The 25,618-nt window shown below is 45.2% G+C and overlaps 1 protein-coding gene and 1 pseudogene across 9 annotated transcripts in view; both read right to left on the bottom strand.

Annotated features, from left to right (window-relative positions):
- PALM2AKAP2 (PALM2 and AKAP2 fusion) overlaps positions 1 to 25,618 on the bottom strand; it is a 469,130-nt gene that overhangs the window by 216,646 nt on the left and 226,866 nt on the right. The window lies entirely within an intron of this gene.
- LOC140641847 (ATP synthase subunit f, mitochondrial pseudogene) lies at positions 11,491 to 11,885 on the bottom strand (annotated as a pseudogene).

Raw genomic sequence — 25,618 nt, 5'->3', positions numbered from 1 at the left:
TCCCTTTGGGAACAATATCCAACTCCTCCACAATTCCTCTGGAGTTCCTTGTGGATTTGGTGAAACCACTCACTGATGAGAGGGCCCCACTTCCCTAGCCACAGAATAGAAATATAAGTAAGGTTGCCTGAACTCTTGCCCAGACTGCATCTTGAGAGGAATGACCCCAGAATGGAGACTCATCAAGGGTGAGTCACACCCACAGCAATTCTGGAGTGGCCCGTTAGTTCCTGCTTCCAGGGTCCTTAGTTCCGCCTGAGGCCTGATCATCTGACCCCTCCTCCATCCTTATAAAATTTAGCCTCTCTCTCTCTCTCTCTCTCTCTCTCTCTTCCCTCACCCTCCCCTTCTCTCTCTACCCTGTCCCTCTCAATCCCTCAATCCCTCCCTGCTTCTATATCCTAGGTAGAGCATTGGGAAGAACACTGTTTGTTTTCACACAACTAGAAGCTACAAAATTCCTTTTCCATATTTCAGGAAGACACTGCATTTGTTTCTATGGCACTCCCCAAATATTTTTCATTTGTGACTCAATTTGTAAGGAAACAGCTTCCTCTTACTTAGATGAGCATATCTGGAATCACCCCAGATCGTTTGGTATGTTACTGTGAAAAAAGGTTAACAGCCCTTAAATAAACAAAGGATTTCCACCTCTCCTTAGAACAGAACAGGACCTTCCTTGACTGCAAGGTGTCAGTGGAAACTCAAGCCCATTTCATTTTTTTTTTTTCCATGTCATCACTAAGACAGTTTTATGGCAGAGAGGAGAATGGTCCCATATCCTTTCCCTTATCCTTGAAAAAAAAGCTCCTGGTGGCTCTTCATCACCTCCTTCCCGGACCCAAGCTTCTTAGGCTGGAAGTTCACACCCTCTCTGCTTTGCTCGAACCCCTCCCCGGCCTTCTGCCCTCCCCTGTGTTCCAAGAACAGAGAGTACGCTGCCCTGTGAAAAAGCCAAGGATGACTCCCTACTCTCAACCCCATCTAACACACACTAACAGTCAAAACCCAACCCAAATCCTATCTTTTTAGTAATGTTTTCCTTAAGTCACTTCAACCAGATGTGTTCACTCCTCTCCGTAGCATTTCTAGCCCTGTTAGGTACTCGGTATACACCACCTGATATGAATGTTAAAAGGTTACCCTACCCCACCTGGTTTTGCTACTTCCCTTCTCCAAATATACTAATTTGTATACTCATTGAGAAAACAAATTAATATTAGATTGACCTATTATATCTTTTATAAAAGAAATTATTTATTTATTCATGAGAGACACAGAGAGAGAGAGGCAGAGACACAGGCAGAGGGAGAAGCAGGCTCCCTGCAGGGATCCCGATGCGGGACTCAACCCCGGAACTCCAGGATCACGCCCTGGGCCAAAGGCAGGCGCTAAACCACTGAGCCACCCAGGGATCCCCTGACTAATTATATCTTAATCTAAGTATACAGCTGGGACCTATGAACACTTTTCATTACTGATATTGGTGCAACTAAACCAAATCTAATTGCAAATAAATATGAATGCAACTTTGGGACGCCTGAGTGGTTCAGTGGTGCCCTTGGTTCAGGGCGTGATCCCGGAGTCCTGGGATCGAGTCCCACATCGGGTTCCCCGAAGTGAGCCTGCTTCTCCCTCAGCCTGTGTCTCTCATGAATAGATACATAAAATCTTTAAAAATATATGTATAAATGCAAATTTCTCCCTCCCTAAGTTTTCCTTCACCCACAGAGGCCAGCCTATCTCTCCTTCTCTTGTGTGTTGATTCCATCTGGAATCATGTGGCTCACACCATCAGAATCTGTGCAAGCAAAAAAAAAAAAAAACAACAACAAAAAAGAATTTGTGCAAGTTGATTTCTGCTACAGGAAATCATTTCCAACCTTGTGCTGAGCGTTGATTTCTTGGGTGTGATTCTTGTTTGAGCCTGTTTCATCAGACATAAAGAGTTTTGATTACATGACAGCGAGATGAATCTCTTTTCAAAGCAACACACTTCTCAGTGGCGTAAACCCTTTCCTGCCCAAGAAATGTCCCTTTTTGTAGGAAGACAAAAAGTCTCATCCAGCCTTCTCACCTCCCGACTCTGACTCAGAGACTCTCCTGCTCAAAGCCAGTGGCTCTACTTGTGCACCTGACCCCGCACATTCCTCTGGGATGGCACTCCATCAATTATCCCCTCCCCCGAGAGCTTCCACCTCTCCCCAGATGCCTCCTTTTCCTCTAGTCCCTAAGCAGAAATAAATTCTCTCACATTAAAAATAGGTGAACTTCTTACGACCCTGCATCCTGTTTGAGTTACTACCGAATCTCTCTCCCAGACTCCCCCAGCAGCGCTCCCCTCTGGCTGCTTCAACATCCTCATATCCCAGCCACCCTCCAACTTACTTCCCCTTCTGCCCATGTCACTCTGTTGCATCTGGTCTCGTTCAGGTCCCTGACATCCTAAATGCTGAGTCTAATGGATACTCTTCAGGGTGAATCTATTGACTTCTCCATTTTTTAAAACACGGTGGACCACTCCTCTTCCCCTTCAGAGGCCATGGCACCAGATTCCCCATATGGGTTCCTCTTCTACTCTCCTTTATTAAATGTTCATTGGGCTCACTGTCCTCGCTACACATTTTATCCTTGGCTAATCACGTCAAGTCTCACGATTTAATTCCCACGACGTGCTGACATCTACCTCCGCAACACCCTCGAGCCTCTCTCCTAGACCCCAGCCTCTGTATACGGTTGCATGTCCTGTGTCTCCATGTGGATAGTCCACAGCTACCCCAACCCAACATATGCAGGACCAACTCCTCTCTCTCCAAAAAGCTGCTGCTCCCTCTGGCATTCTTTACCTCCATTCCTGGTACCACCACCAGTCCATTCTACTTAAGATAGAAACCTGGATGTTATCCTGGCCTCTGACTTGCCCCTCTCTGCTAACACCACGCATGTATATGAGCCACTAAATCCTGCCACTTTGTTCCACAAATCTCTCATCTCCTCCTCCTCAGCCCTGTGAGAGCACCCTCCTTTCCCCTAAATGCTTACAGCAACCTTCCCATCAATCTCTTTGCATCTACCCTGCCCTATCACCCTCAAATCCAGAATGTGTGTGGACACACCACACTTGCATTCCCCTGCTGGCAGCCCCTCGCAGGCTCCCTGCTATAAGTTCCTTAGCCTACATATTCCCGGCCTCCCATGTATCTCCAGGAACATGACTTTCTAGAAGATCCCTGCACACAGGGTGCTCTTCCTTGCCTCAGTGCCTTTGCTCCTACCACCATCTGCCCGAATGGCACTTGTTCTCCCTCTTTTCCTTCCCCTGGGTAATTACTGCTCATTAAGCATCTGCTTGGGTATCATCTCTTTCTGGAAGCCTTCCCTGATACCTTTCCCATGAAGGTGTCCTTCCTCTTTGCTGCCTTATCCTGTGGACATATTTCTATCACCAATTTTCTCCTATTGTATTTTAATCACTTATTTATAGATTTGAGGTTCCTTTCCCAACTTCCTTTTGCAAACCCCTTGAGGATAATGATCACCTCTTCTTTTTCTTTAAAGATTTATTTTTATTTTTATTTATGATAGACATAGAGAGAGAGAGAGAGAGGCAGAGACACAGGCAGAGGGAGAAGCAGGCTCCATGTCGGGAGCCCGACGTGGGACTCGATTCCGGGACTCCAGGATCACTCCCTGGGCCAAAGGCAGGCGCCAAACCGCTGAGCCACCCAGGGATCCCCGATCACCTCTTCTTTAGCTTTCTGTGAGCATGGCTTCTAGCATCTAGCTCATTTATATCTAGCAAGGAACATGGCTCAGGGAAAGTTCTCAAGAAATGCTGGTTGAGGAAATACACATTTCAGTGGATGTGTAAACTGTTTCTCAACTGGCAGCAGCCTCAAGGCAGACCCTTTGGTGCAATGCCTTCTGCCAAAAATGATTCTCAAAAGAACAAATTCAAATTAATGGCTAGACTTAGTAAAAAGAACTGATTGAGAAGCACCTTGTCTTATTTGCTTTCTCTAGATAAGAAAATGCACTATCGTGTTTTCTAGGCTTTTCACTCACTTCCCCAAATATGTCAAATACATAATTTCACTTCACCCCAGGGGTGCGTTTGTGTGTGTGTGTGTGTGCACATGCGTGTGTGTGCATGTGTGCCCTCATGTGCACGTGTAATGTACTCTTCTTATTTACTCTGGGGCTCACCTATGTAAAACTATAGGTAGAAGACACACAGCTTTGCAGGAATTGGGCCTGAATGATGGAGAGTCTGAGCATCGACTTTGTTTCACCCTGTGATTCTCTTTGGGTTTGCCCTTCGTGCAGGAAGCATCTGGGCTTTCATATCTGATTGTGAAAATTGTTTATGTGGCACATTCCTCCCATCCAGATCCCTGTTTACTCATTGTTTGTGTCTAAATCCAGCGCTCTGTGATAGTTTTCTTGCTGAGTTAGAGTTCGCCATTAGCCCCTGAGTGTGTGTGTGTGTGTGTGTGTGTGTGTACATGTATGTATCCACATGGCATCAGCCACAGCTTTTATAAATGCCCAGACTGGGGATAATCAACACATTTTTGCCTATTGTCTGTATTGGAGATTACTCTGAGGAGACTGATGGAGCTTTCAAGATCCTTGAGTCAGCATCTTAATGAGTCATTCCTCAGAAACAATTATTTAATGTCCCAACAGTAGTAGTGGTAAAAATAGCTATTTATTGGGTATTTAGCATGAGCTAGGCAATGTGCTAAGTTGTTTATAAGCTTCATTCAATTCTCTGCAATCTGTGTAGTAGCTATTACTATAAATCCACACTTGACTGATGATGTACGGGAGGTTCAGAAACTTGTGGCCCATCATTAGTAAGAGGCAGAGCTGTGACCCCAACTTAGGTCTGCCTGTTACTGGAGCCTTGGATATTAGGCTGCCCTGGGCTGCCTCCTTCCAAGAGCAAATGAAACTGTTCCTAGTCCAAAGGTTTTCATATTTCCCTTTTCGGGTGTAGAATTTTCTTTTCTAGTATCTTGATCAAAGAGATCTGCCTTGGTTGAGGCCTGACTGGACTGGGAGCTGGGAGCCCCTCCTGCTTCTCCTACCCCCTCCTTGCCTCAACTGGGCCTTTCCACAGAACAGAACATGATTTGGAAACTACTGCTCCATGAGAGTAGAAAAGGTATCACCATGCCCTTTCTGTATGACTACGTATGACTGTGTATGTCTATGGCCCCCACAAGTGCCTACAAGAGTGCTTTGTACACAGCCAATGCTCAATCAATGTCTACCACAGGAATGTGATTCTAAAAGGGAGCATTCCTGCCTACAGCCACCTGCAGTCTGAGTTTCCATGAGCTTCCTGACAGACCAGCAAAGAACAGAAAGCACCTCTGGCCTTTGAGCCTTAGAGGAGAGAATGCCATCATCTGGAAGATATAGGTGACAGTTGAATTGTGCCTAAAGTGGCGTCTCAAAAGGAGGTTAGCCCAGGGCACTGTGGCAGGGGCTCAGACACTTGGCAAATCCAAATGGTCTTCCTACAGGGACCTTCCTCTTACTTTTTTTTTTTTTTTTTTTGTAACCATGTTTTCCATGCTTGATATTACCAGGTGACAGCTCCTCCTCGGTGGAGAAATTTGTCATCCCACTGGGATAATTCCAAAGTTATTCTAAGAGTTCCTGCTCAGAACAAATCAAGCCAATCAGGAAGCTCCTCCATATGGGCTGAGCCCAATGATTGTTTCCCACTTGCACACTTCCTGCCATTGTTCTCCAGCATGTTCTCAGACACACAGCCACTGAACCCTGCCCCTTCCTCTCAGGAGCCAAGGGCCACAGTCATGGCTATGGGTTGAGTTGTATGAGACTCTGAGATCAGGCACCTGGCCAGGAGAAAAGGGTCTGAAATCAAAACAGGGGTGGTTGCTGGCTAGAGCAGAAAGCACAGCGTTTGGGTCTCTTTGGCCTTCGAAGGGAGGTATGAAATATTCTGGATCGTTCATTCATTGCTTATCAAGCACGTGTTGTGTTAGATGCAGTGACAGTTGCCTAGTCTCTACATTTAAAAAACTCATCATCTGATGGGGAGGCACATGTATGAACAATTACAAAGCAGTGCTCAGCAGAGCTCAAACTGAAGGCACAAGAGTGTGGAAATGCAAAGAAGAGAGCCTGACTGCTGAGGGACTGGGGAGGGCAGGATTTCAGGGGTTTGGAACATTTCAGTGGGACCTTGAGGGATGAGAAAAAGTCTCAAGGCAGAGAGGTGTTTAGAAGGCATTCCAGGCTAAGGCAATAGCATGGACAAAGGAGCTCGATGTGCCAGGAGAGTTCAAGCAAGTGAGTGAAGACCTCTGTCAGACAGGACGACTCCAAGTGTGCTCATGATGGGAAAAGGGTGACCGAGAGGGTCAGTCCAGGGTGAGATGGCACTTGAATGCTACCTCTGGGGTTGAGATTTGATCCTGAAGGCAATAGGAAGCCACTTAAGCTTCTTGTCTATTTGTCCGTTTTATGGGAGTGCCTTCATCAGCTATGTTCTGGAAAGTTCACTGTGGCAGCTGTATGAGAATGGATGTCGGTGTGTAGAAGAGGTGCAGAATGAAAGCATGAAGGCCAATTAGGAGTTGTCCAGGTAAGAGATGGGGAGATCTACCGTGGGGAGCAAAAAGGGGCTCCGTTTATTGATGTTTATTCCAATGACATCAAGGTCTTTCTAAATCAATCTTTTGGCACTGTCATGACCCCACAGGCTGGGCTGAAACCAAAGAGCACACTAAATTGTGAAGCTACGCCCCAAAGTAGACTGTGGTAATCCAGTGGCTAGAGTCTGCATGAGTTAGTGAGACTCGGGCCTTTACCTTCCGGCCCACCTCTCTCTCAGCCACTTCACTGAGACTGCAAAACTATTAGAGGTATCAGAGGGCTCCTCTTCTTGGAGAGATGGAGGAAATACAGCCAAAGCCAGCCATTTCTGTTCCCTTTGATGGTCTGTGGTTCTGTGTTGTCCAGGAAATGAATTTGAACCCAGAGTCCCCAATTTAAGAAGTTCCAAGGATTGAAATGGTCTCAAAGCCATGAGTTCCTACAAGGGAAACCAGCCTGGTTAGCTGCATCACTGCCCCCACATGGCTGCAGCAGGAAAGGGCTCAGAGTAACATTATCAGATCCTCAGGGGTCTGGGCAAATGATGCTGAGACTTCCCCTCTTCCTTATGGCAGAGAGGCTGAGTCAACACTGAACACTCCTCCTTGAGCATCCTGCGTGGCTTGCAGGTACAAAGTGGTTCTGCGCTACTGGTTTCCCTTGGCACATTGACAGGAGTCCCTCTGGTGCTCTCCCCCCCGCCCCCCCCCCCCATCATTTTCCTTTCTTACAATACAGACATTCTGTCCAAAATGCCATCAAGAAGGCTTCTGGGGCCCTCTTACGAAGGGCACAGAAGGTTCTGAGGCAGAAACAGCTACATCTCCCATCTCTGGTTCATGCATGCCCCCTGCTGCCCTAGAAGCTGTGCAGGTAGGGATGGAAGGGTCTCGGTGCATCACGAGCCCACGAGCTCTAAGAAACCTGGTTTAAGGCTGCTGTGTGGGCCAATGTCCCAAGGAGGCCCTACAGAAGTAAACAAAGTCAGGCACCCCACATTTATTATGGGGTTTTGTGAGAAAAACTTGAGGAACTAAAAATAAGATAACAAATATTCTCTCAGATGAACTTCATCCCTGTAGACTCATCAGCCCTCCTTCTGTTTTACAACAGTTAGTGTATTAAGAAGTCGAATGAGGGACGCCTGGGTGGCTCAGCGGTTGAGCATCTGCCTTTGGCTCAGGGCGTAGTCCTGGTCTGGGGATTGAGTCCCCCATCGGGGTCCCTGAGTGGAGCCTGCTTCTCCCTCTGCCTGTGTCTCTGCCCCTCTCTCTCTCTGTGTCTCTCATGAATAAATAAATTTTAAAAATCTTAAAAAAATGAAGTTGAATAAGAGTGATGTCTATTGCTGGGTTTTCCAATCCAGGAGGAAAACAGAATTTTCCTTACACCAAGAGCCTGCCAATGACCCCCTCCAGATATTAAATGATTCATGTATAGGGATCAAAGCCTGGGTCTCGGACAGCATTACTTAAGCCAAATTGGAGAAACTCTTAGATGCAACACGAAAGTGGCTTGCCTCAGGCCCAAAGAAGAAGAAGGCCCTTTACAATTTATCCAGAGGCTTGTAGCTGAAGCCTTCTGTCAGAGAGATGATCTGACTGGCCATTTGAAGTGGAAATTCTTGGATACGGAAACAAAACATTGTGTTCCAAAATAATGATTTAAGAAACCCATCTGCCTCTTGCTGGTGGTTTGGCTCATGCAGAAGTGGCGCTGGCCATGTTCCTATTCCGCTGGGGTCCCACCTCTGCAGTTCTCCTACCATTGTCTCTTATTCCTGAATCCCGAGGCTAAGGGAGGCTAAAGCACAGGGAAACCACATTGTAATGCTCAAGTCTAACAGTTCAAGGAGGACCAAGTTTGTTGTTGAAATAGCACGGGCACCTGGGTGTGGGAGACCTCAAAATAAATACTTTTTGTGGAATGAGTGAAGGACCACCCACCTCCTGGGCGCATACGAGAGTTCTACATCCCCACCAAACCCCAAATACACCCATAACAGCAGCAGAGGTTTGTGTAATACACAAAGTCCTTTCACAGCAATTAGAGATTGTTTTCTATGTTTTCAATAAGAAAATTGAGAGGAAGGGAAAAAAGAGAAATCAGAATCCAAACGTCTTTCATGCCACAACTGGATTTCTGCTAAGTCCCTCCTGATTGTTTTAGACCAGTGGGAGGCAGAAGGACATAGCGCAAATGAGCCAGGACAGGAGGTTGATGGGCCTGGCAATTACTGGTTGAAACACGGAGTAAGCTCCTCACTTTTCATAGTGTCTGTTCCCTTGTCTATCGGATGGTTATAATGATGTGAACAGAAGAGCTATTTCCAAGCTATGAAATAATATAAGCTAATATTTAAAAGATCTCAGAACACTTTCTGCCAGGGAGTAAGTACGCATGGTTTAATGTTTGTTTTTGCTTTCTCTTCCAATGCTTTTTTTTTTTTTAAATTGAACTTAAAGACTATTTTGTTATACACTGTATGTATTACTTTAGACGAACCAAAACATACTATTTAATAGAATAGATTCAAATCCAACATCTTAGTCACACAGTTTATGGCCCAGAGCATTTAAAAAAAACACCCATAGATTTTTATGTTAAACCAACTTTCCAGAGAATGTAAGTTCTATCATTTGAATGTTAAAAGGAAAACTAATGAATCGGTTATCAGCTTCAAAGATGATGAAAGTAAAGATTGTGTGTGTGTATGTGTGTGTACACGTTTAGAAAAAAAAAAGAAGAAAAACACCAGAAAATCTACTCCAAGGTCCCTACGTGATAAAGGCTGATGCGTACATGGGGGGCCATCTAGTGGCAGGTAATAGTCACACTCCACAAACTAAGGTTGTATGTTTGGGACTTTAGATAAAGCTCCTAGGAGCAAATTGCTGCCATTCTGTAGATTTGGTACTGTGTGGTTACTTAGGAATAGAAGTCTCAGTCTATCACCCCCTCCCAACAGTGTCCTCCCTTCCACGGAAGGCCAGTCCTTGTGCAAACACAGACCCCAAGGCCCTTGACTCTTCTCGCTTCTGCAAAGCAGCAGTGAAGCCCTGCCTGGCAGGCTCCCTCCCTGAGGCTGTCCTAGCACATTTTCCCAGATCTGTTTGTCCTGGCCCTTCCCTTAGGGAATTACAGTACTTCCCTTTAAGGAGCACCTTTTTACCTGTACATCTGGTAACCCAGTGACCAGGGCCAGGAATGATACTTATCCCATGAGATCAAGCACAAGAAAGGGTTCATGAAGTCTGTGAAGTTCCAAGTACAGAGACTGAGCCTTTGTCAATTCAGGAACCCCAAAGCCCAACAGAAGGACCTGGAAAAGGAGACCCTGGCTCCCTGTGGAATTGAGTGGGGGCCTACTTCCCCAGTTCTTCTCTCATTTGGGCCAGGGTAAGGGTAAGGGGATAGCTGTGTTCCCTTTTGGACAGGGAGTTCCACCCAGAGATAACTGGTTATATGCATCCTGAATTTTCAAGTCCAGCTAGGGCCCAGGGCACAGTGAGTATCTGAGGAGAGACAAACAGACTCTGTGATGAGGTCATGGGGCCTTTACTCTGAGTGCTGTCTGAATAGTGGCTGAGCAGCTGAACGAGTTTATAGGTGCACCCCACCTATACATGAATTAACCTTGGTGGAATCAACGTACATAAAAAAATTAAATGATGACTTATCTCACTTAACAAAGGACTACAAGCAGGACTATACCTGGGGGTATCCAACTACTTCACTGCCTTAGAATGATAATTTAGGGATGACTGGGTGGCTCAGTTGTTGAGCATCTGCCTTTGGCTCAGGTCATGATCCTGGGGATCTTGGGATCAAGTCCCGCATCTGGCTCCCCACAAGGAGCCTGCTTCTCCCTCTGCCTGTGTCTCCGCCTCTGCCTGTGTGTCTCTCATGAATAAATAAAGAAGATCTTTAAAATAAATAAATACATAAAATGATAATTTACTACATGGTTTTTCCAGGAGCCAGTGCCAAGTAATATGAGGTGTGGCTGAACCGACTTCATAAGGGAAGATGCTACTGTTCTGATGACACCCCTCCCATCATGGGTCTGCCTCTGGCTAAGAGGGAAACAGGATCCACAGAGACAAACTCTGTGCTGTAAGAAGAGAAAGACAAAAGGACGCCAACAGGAGCTGGGAACCCATTACGTGGCCAACATATATTACATATATTTACTGTATTAACTAAGTTAAGCCTCGCAGCCACCAAATGAGATACCTGCTATTGATTCCTGCTTTACAGATGGGTTAGAGTGTGCCCAAGGTCCCAGGCAACTAATGAGGTGCAAAGCTGAGATTCAGACCAACGTCAGTGGAAGCTGAAGAACATAGCCTTTTCACTGCTTCCATTATAAACCCCTCCTCAGCCTTTGGAACCTGGGAAGGAAGAGGAACCCCTCACTAGAACCCCCAGTAGAACTTTATTCAGGCCTAAGATATTGTTGAGACTAAAAAAGAAAAAAAAAAAAAGCACAGCTGAGCTGGTCTAGAAGATAGAAGTTTTTCCTCATGGTGCAGCAGTGCCTCTCCCTGGGAAGTCTCTAGAACCCTGGCCAGCCTCCGCAATGCCTTCTCTGGTCCTATGAGTGAGGATCATGGGAATGTTGAGTGACCTGTTTTATTTGTGCTCTGTGTCCTGGTCCATCCTCTGTCGGTGGACTGTCTTCTTCTATCCTGCTCATTTCAACCTAAACTGGCCACTTGCCCAGTTGGTTCCCAGTCTACCCTTATCTATCCCTCTCTTTCTCTAGTTGCAGCACTGAGCCAGCATCCCAGTTTCACCACTGGGTTTTTGTTTGTTTGTTTGTTTGTTTTGTTTGTTTGTTTGTTTTTTTTTATCAGTCAACTCTTATTGGATATTAATTGTGAATTAGGCAATGGAAGGATTCAAGGATGCCAGGCAAAAGTCATGATCAGGAATGCCAAATGTGCTTCCACACTGGGCCCTCTTCAGTGGTACTTGCGTAGCCGTTCATGTTTGAGCTCCTTGTAAGGACGACAGTAGTTGAAAAGCACGTAAGCAGCCAGCACCATAGAAATCCCAGCAAAGCCCCCTTTCTTCACATTGATATACTTGTTGTAATACCGGTAGTAAACTCTTTGAGATGTTCCAGCAATGCCCTTAGGGGTGAAATCCCGCATCAGTATGCAGCCTGGCAGCTCTCCTAGTTTCACCTCCATGAGCTTCTTTTCCTTCACTGGTACAGATGACGTCATCTTGGAGTCCTGGGTGTCCGCTCTCCATCTCTGGGTTTATTATAACTCCCCTGCTCTGAAACTTCAATCATGCTCCACAGTTTCTAGAATAAATTCTAAATCCCTCAGCATTCAAAGCCCTCTGTGATCTGGTTCCAACCTGCTATTCTAGTCTTTTCTGCAGAGCTGCTTCTATAGTTAGGTCTGTGACTATCCTGTCTTCAAAGAGATGGCAGGTCCTGTGCAGAAGGACCACCCATGACTGGCCATGTCTGGACCGTTGCTCTTGATAAAGAGAGTGACTCTGTGAGAGAAGCAACTGTTTACTGCCCTCCCTGTTTCCACACACCCTTCTCTTCCCAGGGAGGGACGACATACCAGAGATAGTGACAACCTCCAAATGGAGCCAGGCCCCCTTCAGCTGTTTACAACAGGTGGCCGAGCTGTGAAGAGCCAAATGAGCTTGGCCAAAACGGAGCGTCCATGACAACCAGCTGACCTTGCCAGTAAAGCTCCATGCCAGTAGGCCTGTGGCCATGGTCTCTAATGATTGTATCATCCAGTAGCTCAAGCCCAGCTCTAGAGCTGGGACCCGATGTGAGGGTTCAAGGGGCCAAGGCCCAACTGAGGTCAAGGAAGGGCCCCCATTTTCCAGTCTGCTTATATCTAATGATATCCATAAGCCTTTGCTCTACCTCAATGGCAGCGATTCAGTGTACATCCTAACCCAGCCTTCATAGCTTGTTTCCTACAAGCCTGGAATTTCCTTCTACTTAATTGGGACATATTAAATTTGACCTAGTATCTTTTGCTTTTGAGAAGTGGAACCATGACTGCCTTACAACATTCAGGTATTAAAGGTTCCAGGTTAGGACCATAATCTACTGTCTAGAGTCAAACTTAACTCTCTTTGGGTGATAAATATTTTTTGGAATTTCTTATAATAAATGATGGGCCTCGAGACCAACAGAAACCTAAATCCAAAGCTTCAGGGGATCTCTGGATATCCAAAGTTAAGGGATTTAGAAGAGTTGTGCTCTATTATAACCGAGTGGATTATAAATCTCTTAAGGGTAGCACTTGTGTCATCTTCATTTGTCAATCTGTTAGCTCGGCTCCATCATAAACATTTGATAAGTTTATTGAATGAATGCATCAGTCTTAGAAATCCTACTGAAATGAAAGCCCAAATCCTAAAGCCCTCAATGATCATTCCCTTCTTTGAACATCTATTATCTTCAGAACAGTTATGATGAATCCTAGCACCTTTCATATGCATATGCCACCCATCAGGCACCTAGATTGTTAAACTCATAAAGGCAGGGGAGAGGACTCTGCCCTTCTGTCTACAATTCCAACACCATACCACTGCTAGGTATGACGCTCAATGAACATATTTTTAATAATCTTGTTCCAAATGAATATTATGCCAACCACTTAGAGCAATCAGTTGTGAGCATGGATGTTTGCTCACAGGAGTACTTGTCCATACTTCTAGGTAAATGAAAGCCTTGGCAAGAAAATAGTCTCCTTCCTTTAGTTTACGTCATGATTACATGTCAATCAAAGTAAGAGAGACAAAGGCCCAAGCTGCAGTTGGAAATGCCTATGCAGAAAGAAATAATACACTTATACTCAGAGCAACTGTGGGTATGTCACTTTGCTACTTTCATTCTTTTCTTCCTCCTTCCAGTAAATATAAAATGAAGCCCTTTGTCCCAGGCAGTGCGCTAGGATCTGTGAATACGAAAGTAAACACTACACTCTCTTCACCTCCAGGAAGCCGAAGCTGGAGGAGGATAGAGCGATAAAACAACTTCATGTGTGTGATACAGTAAGTTCTTGGTTAAAAATGCCCACGGGGGCAATGAACCAGGATTCAGGGAAAGTAAAGTCTTAACTGAGGCCTGCGGGATCAGTAGGAGTCAGCTAGGAGGAGCTGAAGAGTTCCTGGCAAATGGGACAGCACATACAAAGAACTTGACCCAGAGAGGGCTCGGCACCTCCAAGGAACTGCAGAGATCACTGGGGTGGCCAGCGATGCGAGGAAGAGGAGAGATGAGGCTGGAGAAGGAGACAGAGGCCATATCATAAATGGTTCTCTAAGCCATATTAAGGAGTTTGGACTTTATCTTACAGTCCAAGGGGAATGAGTGAAGTCTTTTACTTGGAGAATGAAGCCATCAGATATAAATTCTGCAAGACATTTCTGGTGGCTTGGTGTAGTCTGGGTTAGAAGAACATAATGCCAGAGGAAGAGAGACTGGGTGAGGGGTATTGTAGCAATTCATTTGACAGATAATGGTGACCTGGACTAGTGTCATGGCAGTGGGCACAGAAAAGAGGGGAAGGGTTCCAGAAATATTTGTGATATAAAATTACTGAATAGATTTGGGGTCAAGAGGGGGAGAAGAACCAAGGATGGGTTTTAGCCTTGGGTAACTGGGCGCACAGTGGTGCTTTTCAATGAAACAAAGAACCAAAGAGAGGAACAAATTTGAGAAAGTAAACAGTTCAATTTTTGACATGTTGAGTTTTAGGTGTTTGGGGGAGATCCAAGTGAATACAGGCATGAGGTGGGTGGCTGTATGGATAGCTCAGGGGAAAAAAGGTGGGATGAAAGAATGCATTTCAAAAGCCATGGGAACAGATGATACCACCAAGAAATGGCTCTTCCAAAGTCAGCTACACATCCCTAGGCTCTTTCACACAGATTGTCTTGTGTTTACCGAGACTCCTAAAATTTAATCTCTTGATGGATTTTTAAAAGGTACAATAATTCAACAAGTAATATTGAGTACCTCCTAATAAAGGAAATACTTATTGGTTTCTATGAATATGAACATAAACGAGTCCAGGCAAAAGATATTTCCAACAGATAATAAAAGCAGAACCATGATTTAGCACTCTCCAGAGTACATCTTCAAATAGCACAGAAAGAGAGAACTTCTGAGATGCGCGTCCTCATCTCTAAAACAGTATGGAAAGAACACTTGGAGAACAGGAGGATGTATGCACCTTTGTGTGTATAGGTGAAGTTCTAGTTTTCCTTGGAATATTGGGAGCTTGACCTTGATATTTTGCTATGACCTGGGGCAGGTGTGAAGGATATAACTATTGCAAAGGAAGAAGGGTACCACTGCTTGTTGACCTCTTTGTTTAAATTCTCTTTTTTTTAAAAGGTGTATCCATATCAACTCTTAGAGATAAGAGACGATCACAAATAGATTTCATAGGACATGTCAGTAAATTATATTTTATCCTATTGAATCACAATTTTTTTGTTCATTAATGTAATTACCTATAATTTATTTGAATGCAAACTCCCATACTCCCATGATTAAAGGACATTTCATCTAAACTGTAAGTGGGCCCCTCTATACCCTCTGTCTTACTGAATGAGCTGGTAACACACACAGTGAAGTTTTGGTGAGAGATGAACAGTTTAAGCCACGGAAGTCACCTCTAAGATGGCAGTGTGGAATCATTCCCACTCCCCTTCCAAAAGAAGAAACCGCAACTGTGTACCTCTACTTCTTTTTTACATTGAACAGAATGAGTATGATTTGGCACATAATTGAAAATCAAGTTACCCCCCCCCCCAACAAGTGGATCGTGAAAATACTTGGTCTGAGAATCATTCTAGTTGCTTGAAGCAAACACAGGCTTTGTCTGGGTCATGATCAATAATGCCGCTATCATCACTGCGAGATGCTATTTTGAGCAATTTACCTGTGTTAACTCACTTGATCCTCACAATTCTCAGATTATATGCTATGAATATTTCCATTTTAGAGATGAGGAAGTTGAGATACAAAATATTGGAATCCCTGGGTGGCTCAGTGGTTTAGCACCTGCCTTTGGCCCAGGGTGTGATCCTGGAGACCCAGGAGTGAGTCCCACATCGGGCTCCCTGCATGGAGCCTGCTTCTCTCACTGCCTGTGTCTCTGCCTCTGTCTCTTTCTCTCTATGTCTCTCATGAATAAATAAATAAAATCTTTAAAAAAAAATTAGGTAACTAGTCCGAGGCCATCAGAGGTGGGGAAGCAAACCAGTGAGAATGTTTGCTACTGTCCCCACCCACACCACCCTGTCTCCTGTGGGGGAAGCCTGGGTGGCCCCAGTGCTCTGTGCTAAAAAGGTTGAGTGGTGAATATTTATTTAAACCTTGTGCAAAATCCGCACTGCCTGTTATTAGCATGGGGTTCACATCTAAGGAGTGGCAAAAAGAACTTGGAGCTAATTACTAAGTGAAGCAAAAGTTGGCTGGGGAAAGTCCCAGTTAGGGCGTTTGAAAGCCCAGGAAATTACACCATCCGAAGAAAAGCCTGAGGAGATCTTAATAATGTCTTTTATCAGGCCTGCATCTGACTCCCCTAGACATAGGACACACTTAGAACCTAAGTGCCAGCACTCTTGAGATAGGAGGATGTCCCTTCCGGCTCCCCACCAGCAGGCGCTGGGCCTTGAGGAAGCTGTACTTCCTCCCTGCCTGGCTGCAGTAATGCTCTTGAGGCCATGACCCCCTTTGCCAAAGGAAAATCCACTTCACTGTAGAATCTCCCTTTCCTTCTTGAAAAATAGGAGAGAAGTGCATCACTCGGAAATGGTGTAAGTGAGGTCCTACCCGAAGGCAGAGGGCTGAACAAGCCAATTGCCAAGGGTCTCCCCCACAGCTTCACGTGGTTTCTTTAAGTCATGGGGAGTCTTACAGGGCGAAGAGCCAAGTATTACTCCTGCTTTCCCAGACCAAATCATCTCTCTGGGCCTCCTTTTATAGCCTGACAAAAATTCTTAGGATGTCCCCAAGGAGAGCTAATTTTATTGGTGCTCTCTTTTTTTAAGATTTTATTTATTTATTCATAGAGACAGAGAGAGAGAGAGAGAGAGGCAGAGACACAGGCAGAGGGAGAAGCAGGCTCCATGCAGGGAGCCCAACGTGGGACTCGATCCCCGGTCTCCAGGATCACACCCCAGGCCGCAGGCGGCGCTAAACCGCTGCGCCACGGGGGCTGCCCTATTGATGCTCTTATTTACAGATTCTGCTGGAACATTAACTGATTTTCTCAAGATCACAAACCAAGACATCTGTGGGGCTAATATTAAAATGTCAATGTCTTAGATTCCCGCCCTCTGCTTTAACAGAGCAGACCACAGCACCAGCAGATTACCCTGGATGGAAGGCCTGAGTCGTGCTCATAATCCAGTTGCACCCAAGAAAACCCTATCATTCTGGGGTATTAATTTGGAATTTGTGATTCCTTGTTAGGGGCTGAATTTTGCTTTTGCGTTAGCCGCAGGAAAAAGAACAGCAGCTCTGAAAAAGCACTGGGGACCTGGGTTTAGTCCCAGTTCACTGGCTGGCTGGGTCATTCTGAGAGTCCTGTGGTTGGCCCTGGCCTCGGGTTCTTCACCTTTAAGGTGAGAAGTGCAGGGGAGGGGCTAGTCCAAGGACTTTCCAAGTTCTTTACTAAACCTTAAGGTAAATGACACACAAAGATGGCAATGGCGATATTTAAACATTTAGGCAAAAAATGTGGTTTGGAGGCACATCATCTCTCTGCCATGAGGGTCCTAGCAGAACTTCTCAGATCCTCTGTGGTCAGGGACGGGGGTTTCACCCCAACCCCTCACACACCACAACTAGCACCTGGCTCAGGACACATGCCACTCACCATGGGAGTGTGACAACACCCAAACTGGTCTGTGTGGTTAGACGGGTCCACTGATCACCCCTCTGGTGGCCACGGCAATGTCAAATTGCTATTAAAGTTTTCAAACATTTTACTGGCAATTTCTGTCCTTATCTTGTCGTAGACTGGTAATAAACAGGTGTTTGACAAGTAGCAGCCCATGGCCCATACTTTGAACACCACTGGGTTTAGCCCTCTTCCTCTAACAAGGCAAGTCTTCTAAAGATCTGAGCAGGGCATCATTCGGAAAACCTAAATGATTTTTTTCTTTTTAGAGATTTACCTATTTAGTTGAGAGAGAGAGAGAGAGAGAGAGCATGACTGGGAGAGGCAGAGGGAGAGGATCTCAAGTAGATTCTTCACTGAGTGCAGAGCCCGATGTGGGGCTTGATCTCAAAACCATGATGAGATCCTGGCCTGAGCAGAAACCAAGAGTCAGACATTTAACCAACTACACCACCCAGGTGCCCTGATTTTTTTAAAAAATAAACAAATAGAAAGCACAAGGTATCTTTTCTTTTTTCTTTTAAATAACCTGCTGAGATAACAACTCCTGTCCCTCACCCTTTCAATGAGGTCTGCCCCCCAGCTGTTCTGGATTCTTCTCAAATCCATCTATCATATTGTCCTACTTCTCCTGCCCTTGGAATTGTTCTTCATCATCCTCCACTGCACCTGAGCCAGCCCAGAATTCCTGCTGAGGGCCTCAAGGTAACAGACAGGAACTGATCATAGAGTAGGAGGGAACCCAAGAGGCAAGGGGCGGACAGCTGCCCTGGGGACAGAAGCTGCTTCTCACGCTTGTAAGGCAGCAGCTACTTCACTTTCAGGGCTGTGCTCCCAGCCCCCCTTCCCTCCACTGCCCTGGACCCATCAGTGGTGAGGGCTGGTGCTTCCAAGTCACCACTGGACTCATATGGCCGGTGGCAGCTGACCTCTGAAACAGCGTGCTAAGTTTAGGGGTGTGGCATCCCTCTCAGCTATTTCTGAAAGTGAAGAGGGGGGGTCTGGTAAAATCAAACAATTGGGATCATTTACATATGATACATTGTCACATCACTATTTTTTTTAAGATTTTACTTTTTTTATTCAAAAAAAGGCAGAGATACAGGGAAGAAGCAGGCTTCCTTCAGGGAGCTCAAAGCAGGACTCATCCCTGGACTCTGGGATCACCACCTGAGCCAAAGGCAGACACTCAACCATTGAGCCATCCAGGCGCTCCACCCTTCATTTTTATAATAAAATCTAGAATCTATTGGGTACCAAGTCCTAGATCCTTCTAAGCACTCTGCATATATTAATTTAACCACCACCACTACTCAAGAAAGTTCATCTCGGGCAGCTCAGCAGTTTGGCACCGCCTTCAGCCCAGGGCCTGATCCTGGGGACCCAGGATCGAGTCCCACGTCAGGCTCCCTGCATGGAACCTGCTTCTCCCTCTGCCTGTGTCTCTGCCTCTCTCTCTCTCTTGCTGTGTATGTATGTGTGTGTGTCTCATGAATAAATAAATGAAAAGTCTTTATTTTTTTTTTTAATGAAAAGTCTTTAAAAAAAAAAAAGAAAGTTCACCTCATTATTATTATCTTGTTTTTGTAGAAGAGGAAACTGAAATAGAGAGAAGCTAGAGGAACTTGCCTAAGATTTCACAGGTGGCAAGTGGAGTCCCTGGACTTGAACCCAGCAAGTGTAATGCTGATACTGTCTCTACATGCAAATGTTGGTTTTGAATCTCATGACAATCTTATGGATGATCTAAGGCTGATGCAGATCATTTGACTTGAAAAATACTTATTGAGCAACCCACTAGGCATTGTGCAGTATTCTAGGCATTTGGGATACATGCAGAGGATGTAGTGTGTTGAATGGCGGCCCCCAGAGGATATGTCTATCCACCCTAACCCCTGGGACCTATGAATGTGACCTTATTTGAAAACAAAAGGGTCACTGTGTATGCAATTAATTGAAAGATTTTTGAGATGACCTCATCTGATATAATCTGGATGGACCCTAATTCCAATGACAAATGTCCTTATAAGAGACGGAAGAGGAGAAAACATAGGGAGAAGCAAAGATTGTATGAAGCAGAGGCAGGGACCGGAGGGAGGCAGCCACAAGCCAAGGCTCACCAAGAGCCTCCAGAAGCTGGAAGAAGCAAGAAAGGATCCTCCCCTAGGACTTTTGGACAGAGAATAGTCCTGCAAACACCTTGATTTTTGGACTTCTGGCCTTTAGAACTATGAGCAAATAAGTTTCTGTTGTCTTAAGCCACTGAGTTTGCGGCAACTTGTTATAGCAGCCTCAGAAAACTAATACAAGGGTAACCAATTAAGTCCTTGTTCTCATAGAATTTACATCCTAGCTAAGAACCAACGGAATGGAATGGAATGGAATGGAATGGAATGGAATGGAATGGAATGGAATGGAATGGAATGGAAAAACACTTATCTAACAGCTGAAAAGCATCTCTTCTCAAACCTTCTCCGGGAAGTCTTACCTGCACTTCCTATTCTGAGTGTGAGCTACCCCTCCCCTTATATACTCCTCTAGAACTTCCATGACTAGACCTTTCCCACCATTATACGATTGATTGATGGTTCCCATGTATAATTCTGTGTTCCCCAGCTACCTATAAAAAGTTTCATGTCCATCTCGTCCAGACTTACCCACGATCATGTAAGAATAGAGGAGACTGGAAATATCATGATGACCAACAAGAAGGAGGTATATGGAGGCCAAAAAGAGGCAGGGCCACTGCACATGTTTGTATAGCTTGTTTCTGCCCAAGGAGGGAGTTGAAGCAAAGCAGGCTGGAATCTACCCAGTGGTCTTTCCAAGTGGTGGCCCACTGCCATCAAGAAGTAGAGTCTAATGAAATGTTGCTATTTGCAACAACGTGGATGGAACTAGTGGGTATTATGCTAAGTGAAATATGTCAGCCAGGAGAGACAAATGCCATATGATTTCACTCTTATGTGGAATTTAAGAAATAAAACAGATGAACACAGGGGAAGCAAGGAAAAATAAAATAAGATGAAAATAGAGAGAGGGGCCAATCATAAGAGATGCTGAACTCTAGAAACAAACTGAGGGTTGCTGGAGGGGAGGTGGGGGGCAGGGATAATTGGGTGATGGGCACTTGATGTAATGAGCACTGGGTGTGATATGCAAATGATAAATCACTAAATTCTACCCCTGAAACTAATAATACACTATATGTTTACTAAATTGAATTTAAATAAAAATATTAAAAAATAAAGTCTTCTAGCTTCATGAAAGATGTTAGTTGAATGATGCTCTCTTTAAAAAAATAAAAGAAAATAGGGTAATTTCCCTCTCCTTGAGTCTGAGCTGACTTTGGTGGCTCAGGTGAAACTAATAAGATACAACGAGGCGATGCTATGAGACTTCCGAGGGGCCAAGACAGAAGTCTTGCAGCTTCCAGCTGGGTCCCTTGCGATGCTTGTGCTCCAGACACTCTCCCCTGGGGTGCCCCCTTGTCAGAATCCAGCTGCTGTGTACTGAGGAGGCCAAGCCTGTGGAGGGGCCTTGGACATTAGTCCCAGACGTTGAGTCACTCTAGCTCAGGCCCTGGACATGCAAGTGAAGAAGTGTCCAGGTGATTTCAGCATGCAGCTCTTCAAGTCCCCCAGCCAGTTGCGCCATCCCAGCTGGGGCCCCACACATTGTGGAGCAGAGACAAGTCATCCCTACTGTTCTCTGCTCAAATTCCTTACTTCGAATCCAAGAGGACAAATAAACAAAGAGCAGAAGCGGACCCATAAATACAGAAACCAAACTGACACTTGCCAGAGAGGGGTTGGGTGGGGAGATGGGACAAATGGGTGAAGGAGTATAGGAGACACAGGCTTGGATCCAGTATTGGAAAGACTAAGTCATGAAAATAAAAGGCACAGCACAGGGAACATAGTCCATGGTACTGTCATAGGACTGCGTGGTGACAGATGGTAGCTACACATGAGGTGAGCAGATCGTAAGGTATAGAGAAGTTGAATCACTATGTTGCACCCCTGAAACCAAAGTAACATGTGTGTCAACTATATTTCAGTAAAAAAAAAAAAAAAAAGAATCCATGAGCGCAATAAACCTGAATTATTCATTTTGCAAATATAACTGCACATGTGCCCCAGATGGACTAAAAATAGTTTCTCAAAAAGGGGACAGGAATGAGGATGTAGGCAAATCCCTCATAATAGCTGTGCCCCAACCTATCTCACCTATTACTGTACCCCTTCCCTCTCCCCTGGCCTGACCCTCCGACAGCTGCTGTGTACATCCTGGGTAAGAAAGTCAAAGAATCCTTGATGGCAGAAGTCGCTTTCAGGGTGGGAGAAAGAAGGGGGATGTTTCCTCTAATGTCCTGGCATGAGCTTGCTAGGGAACTGGAATCCTAGAACGGGAGTGGGTCTGTGCACTTATCTCCCATCTGCTGCAGTGGGAGCTCCAGCTTGGAGGTGAGGGAAGGAGAAACTAGCATGGCTGGTGGGGGCAGGACTTGCTGTGACAAGTCTCCAGTGGCTGCAGGTCCCTCCAAACTCTTCTCTGGGGCCTCAGCAGTGAAAAGAGGGGGAAACATGAAAGAGGCATGCTTAGGAGATTGGCTTGCTCCAGGCCCCTGGCGATGCAGTGTCAAACCAGCCTGCCCACATATGCCTGCTTCCTGCCCAGGTCAGAGCCTGCCTGCCTCCCCATGGCCACCAGACCACAGCCACCAGACTCCACTGCAGGACTCTGTGTTGTAAGATCATAGACTGTCCTCGCTGAAAAGGATCCAAAGGACCATCCACTGCCTTCACAATGCACAATAGTGAAAACCGTGGAGAAAAATATCAACAGGACACTTGATGTCTTTGTTCCACCAAGAATATAGAGCAGTTACAAGTGACCATCTTACCAGCAAGAGGGCAGAAAAATGCTATTTTCAGAGGGGATACTTTTGGTAGAGGGGAGACCTGAGGCAGGGCATTCGTAGGCCAAAAAGCCTGGGGCCGGTTGCCAAGAAAGTTGACTTTGCACAATTTCTTCAACTACAGCAACTGTTCTAGGGGCTGGAAAATGCAAGCATTTCCCAAATGTGGCTCCTATGTGATCTCAGTGTATGAGGAAAAAATCTCCCATTATTTTTGTAATTATGGATACTTTAAACACGGCTTACCTGACCAATAATGAGGCAATTACAATGGAGCCCACAAAACCCAAATAAGGCAAGATGGCTTGGGATCTCACAGTAGGCTCTTGGAAGTAGGCGCTCCCACCACTGCCACTAAGACACACGCGGGCGATGGGGACGTGCTGAATGCACCAGGAGAGTGTGTCCTCCCTGACCTGTCCCAGCTTCCAGAGCTGACCACAGATCATAAGCATTCATATTTCAGTCTGTGAAGAGGGACTTTTCTATATGGTCCCAGAGAGCAAGGACCAGAGAACCCATGGAAATTGCAGGGAACATAACTTTCACCCCAAAGGAGGATCCTTTGTAATAGGGGAAGTTGTCCCCATGTGGACGTGGGTGTTACTTTGTGAGGAAGTGAGTTCCCTGTCACTTTCAGCCCCAGGGAGACACTATGTATTGATTCCCACTCACTGGGTTCATTGCAAATTCAAGTGTCAGACAGCAGTGGATCCAGATTACACCTCAGTTAGGTACACTCTAAGATTCTATGGTTTTATGAGCTGTCATAAAAATCACCGCCTTTGCAAAATCAGTGCAGCATTGGATGCAAAAAGAAATATTTTTAAAAAAAGCAATCATGTCTTTTTAACTCAGAACTGACTTCCACGGTTCAGTGCTTGAGAGAAGCCTTACACGACAAGCACTTGAAACACTTATGTCATTCTGCACTGAAAATCATTAATGTCATCTTCATAAATCTTTTCCCCCAGTTTTATTGAGAAATTATTGACATATGTCACCGTATGGGCTTCAAGTGTACAGCAGGATGGTTTGATTTACATATATTGTGAAATGATCACTATAATAGGTTCAGCTAACATCCGCCTTCTCATACAATAAAAAGAAAAGACAGAAGAAAAAAGGAAAAATACTTCTCCTCTTGATGAGAACTCTCAGGATCTACTCTGCTAACAACTTCCCTATATATCCCACGGCAGGATGCTACAGGCATCGTGTTGTGCACTATGTGTAGTCATTTAGTTATTTAATAGTTATTTAGTTACAATCACAAATTTTGCCTTTTGGCCACCTTCCACTGTCCCCTTCCTCCTCACCCTCCACCTCTGGTAACCACAAGCCCAATCTCTTTTCCGATGAGTTTTTTGTTTCATCTGTTTATCTGGGCTTTTGTTTTATCTGTTTGTTTGGTTGGTTGGTTGTTTCTTTAAGATTCCACATATAAGTGAGAGCATACAGTATTTGTCTTTCTCTGACTTATTTCACTTAGCATAATGTCTTCACAAGGTCTATGTTGTCCCCAGTGGTAAGATTTCTACATTTTTTATGGCTGAAGAATATTCCATGTATGTATATCACATCTTCTTTATCCATTCATCCACTGATGGACGCTTAGGTTATTTCCATGTCTTGGCTAGTATAAGTAGTGCTGCTATTTATAACACAGGGATGCAGATATCTTTTTTTAAGAAGGGGGGAGAGAGAGAGTGCGTGTGTGCACGTGCATATGTGCATAAAGTGGGGGGGATAGGAGCAGAGGGAGAGGAAGAGAATCTTAAGTAGCCTGCACGCCCAGCATGGAGCCCAACTTGGGGCTCAATCTCACAGCCCCAAGATCATGACTTGAGCCAAAATCAGGAGTTGGACACTTAACCGAATAAGCCACCCAGCACTCCGGTGCAGATACCTTTTGAGTTAATGTTTTCATTTCCTTTGGATATATTCCCAGAGGTGGAATTACGGACCATTTGGTTCTGTTTTTAATTTTCTAAGGAACCTCCGTACCACTTTCTACCGATTTACAATCCCACCAATAGTGCTCATACGTTCCCTTTTCCCCATATCTATGCTGGCATGTCTCTCTTGTCTTTTTGCCACATAAGTCTTTTTAGGGTTCTGTGTTCTTCTTTAATTAAGATTGATTTATTTATTCATGAGAGACACAGAGAGAGGTAGAGATACAGGCAGAGGGAGAAGCAGGCTCCACAACAGGGAGCCTGATGTGGGACTTGATCCCAGGACTCCAGGATCATGCCCCGGGCCGAAGACAGGCACTAAACTGCTGAGCCACCCAGGGATCCCAGGCCTCAGTGTTCTGAAGCTACTTGATGGAGTGATTTTATCTCAGTATCAACACCTGTAATCCCAGGCTTTAGCATAGTGGTTGTCAGCTGGAGGACATTTAGCAATGCTTGGAGAGATTTTTAATTGTCGTGTTGGGGGTGGAAGGGTGCTGCTAGCATCTCTCGGTAGAGGCCAGGGATTCTGTTCCTACATGGGACAGCCCAAATGTCAATAGCATTGCTATTGAGAAACCCTGTTCCAGAAGGATAGAGGAGGGAAGAACCACAGAAGCACTACTCTTACTTACTGACAACCTACTGTACTTGGCAGTTCACAAAAGCACATGATCTGTACACACGACGACAACTCTTCCAGATGGGCATTGCTATTGCCAGGGGACAGGTGTCAAGGGCAGACAGTTATATCATGTCTAAGATCAAACAACTTGCAAATACAAGTCAGACTCTAAGGTCCAGGTTCCTGACCTGACTTTAGGCTCCTGCTGGGAGCCTTCTACATAATTACACACTGTTTGGAGCAGAGACTCAGGCTCTATAGAGCCGAGAGAGTGCACGCAGGAGCAAAGGGCTTCAGAAAGAGACAATGAGGGAAAATATCAGTGAAGGTGACAAAAAATGAGAGACACCTAACTCTGGGAAATGAACAAGGGGTAGTGGAAGGGGAGGTGGGCGGGGGATTGGGGTGACTGGGCACTGAGGGGGGCACTCGGCGGGATGAGCACTGGGTGTTATGCTATATGTTGGCAAATTGAACTCCAATAAAAAAAATAAAAAGAAAATTAAAAAAAAAAAAAAGAAAGAAAGAGACAAAGGAACCGCTAAAATGGAGCCTGTACTTCTGG

Source organism: Canis lupus, chromosome 10 (genome assembly GCF_048164855.1).
Source record: "Canis lupus baileyi chromosome 10, mCanLup2.hap1, whole genome shotgun sequence".
NCBI classification, from domain to species: domain Eukaryota; kingdom Metazoa; phylum Chordata; class Mammalia; order Carnivora; family Canidae; genus Canis; species Canis lupus.
This window is presented reverse-complemented; position numbering and strand designations above follow the sequence as displayed.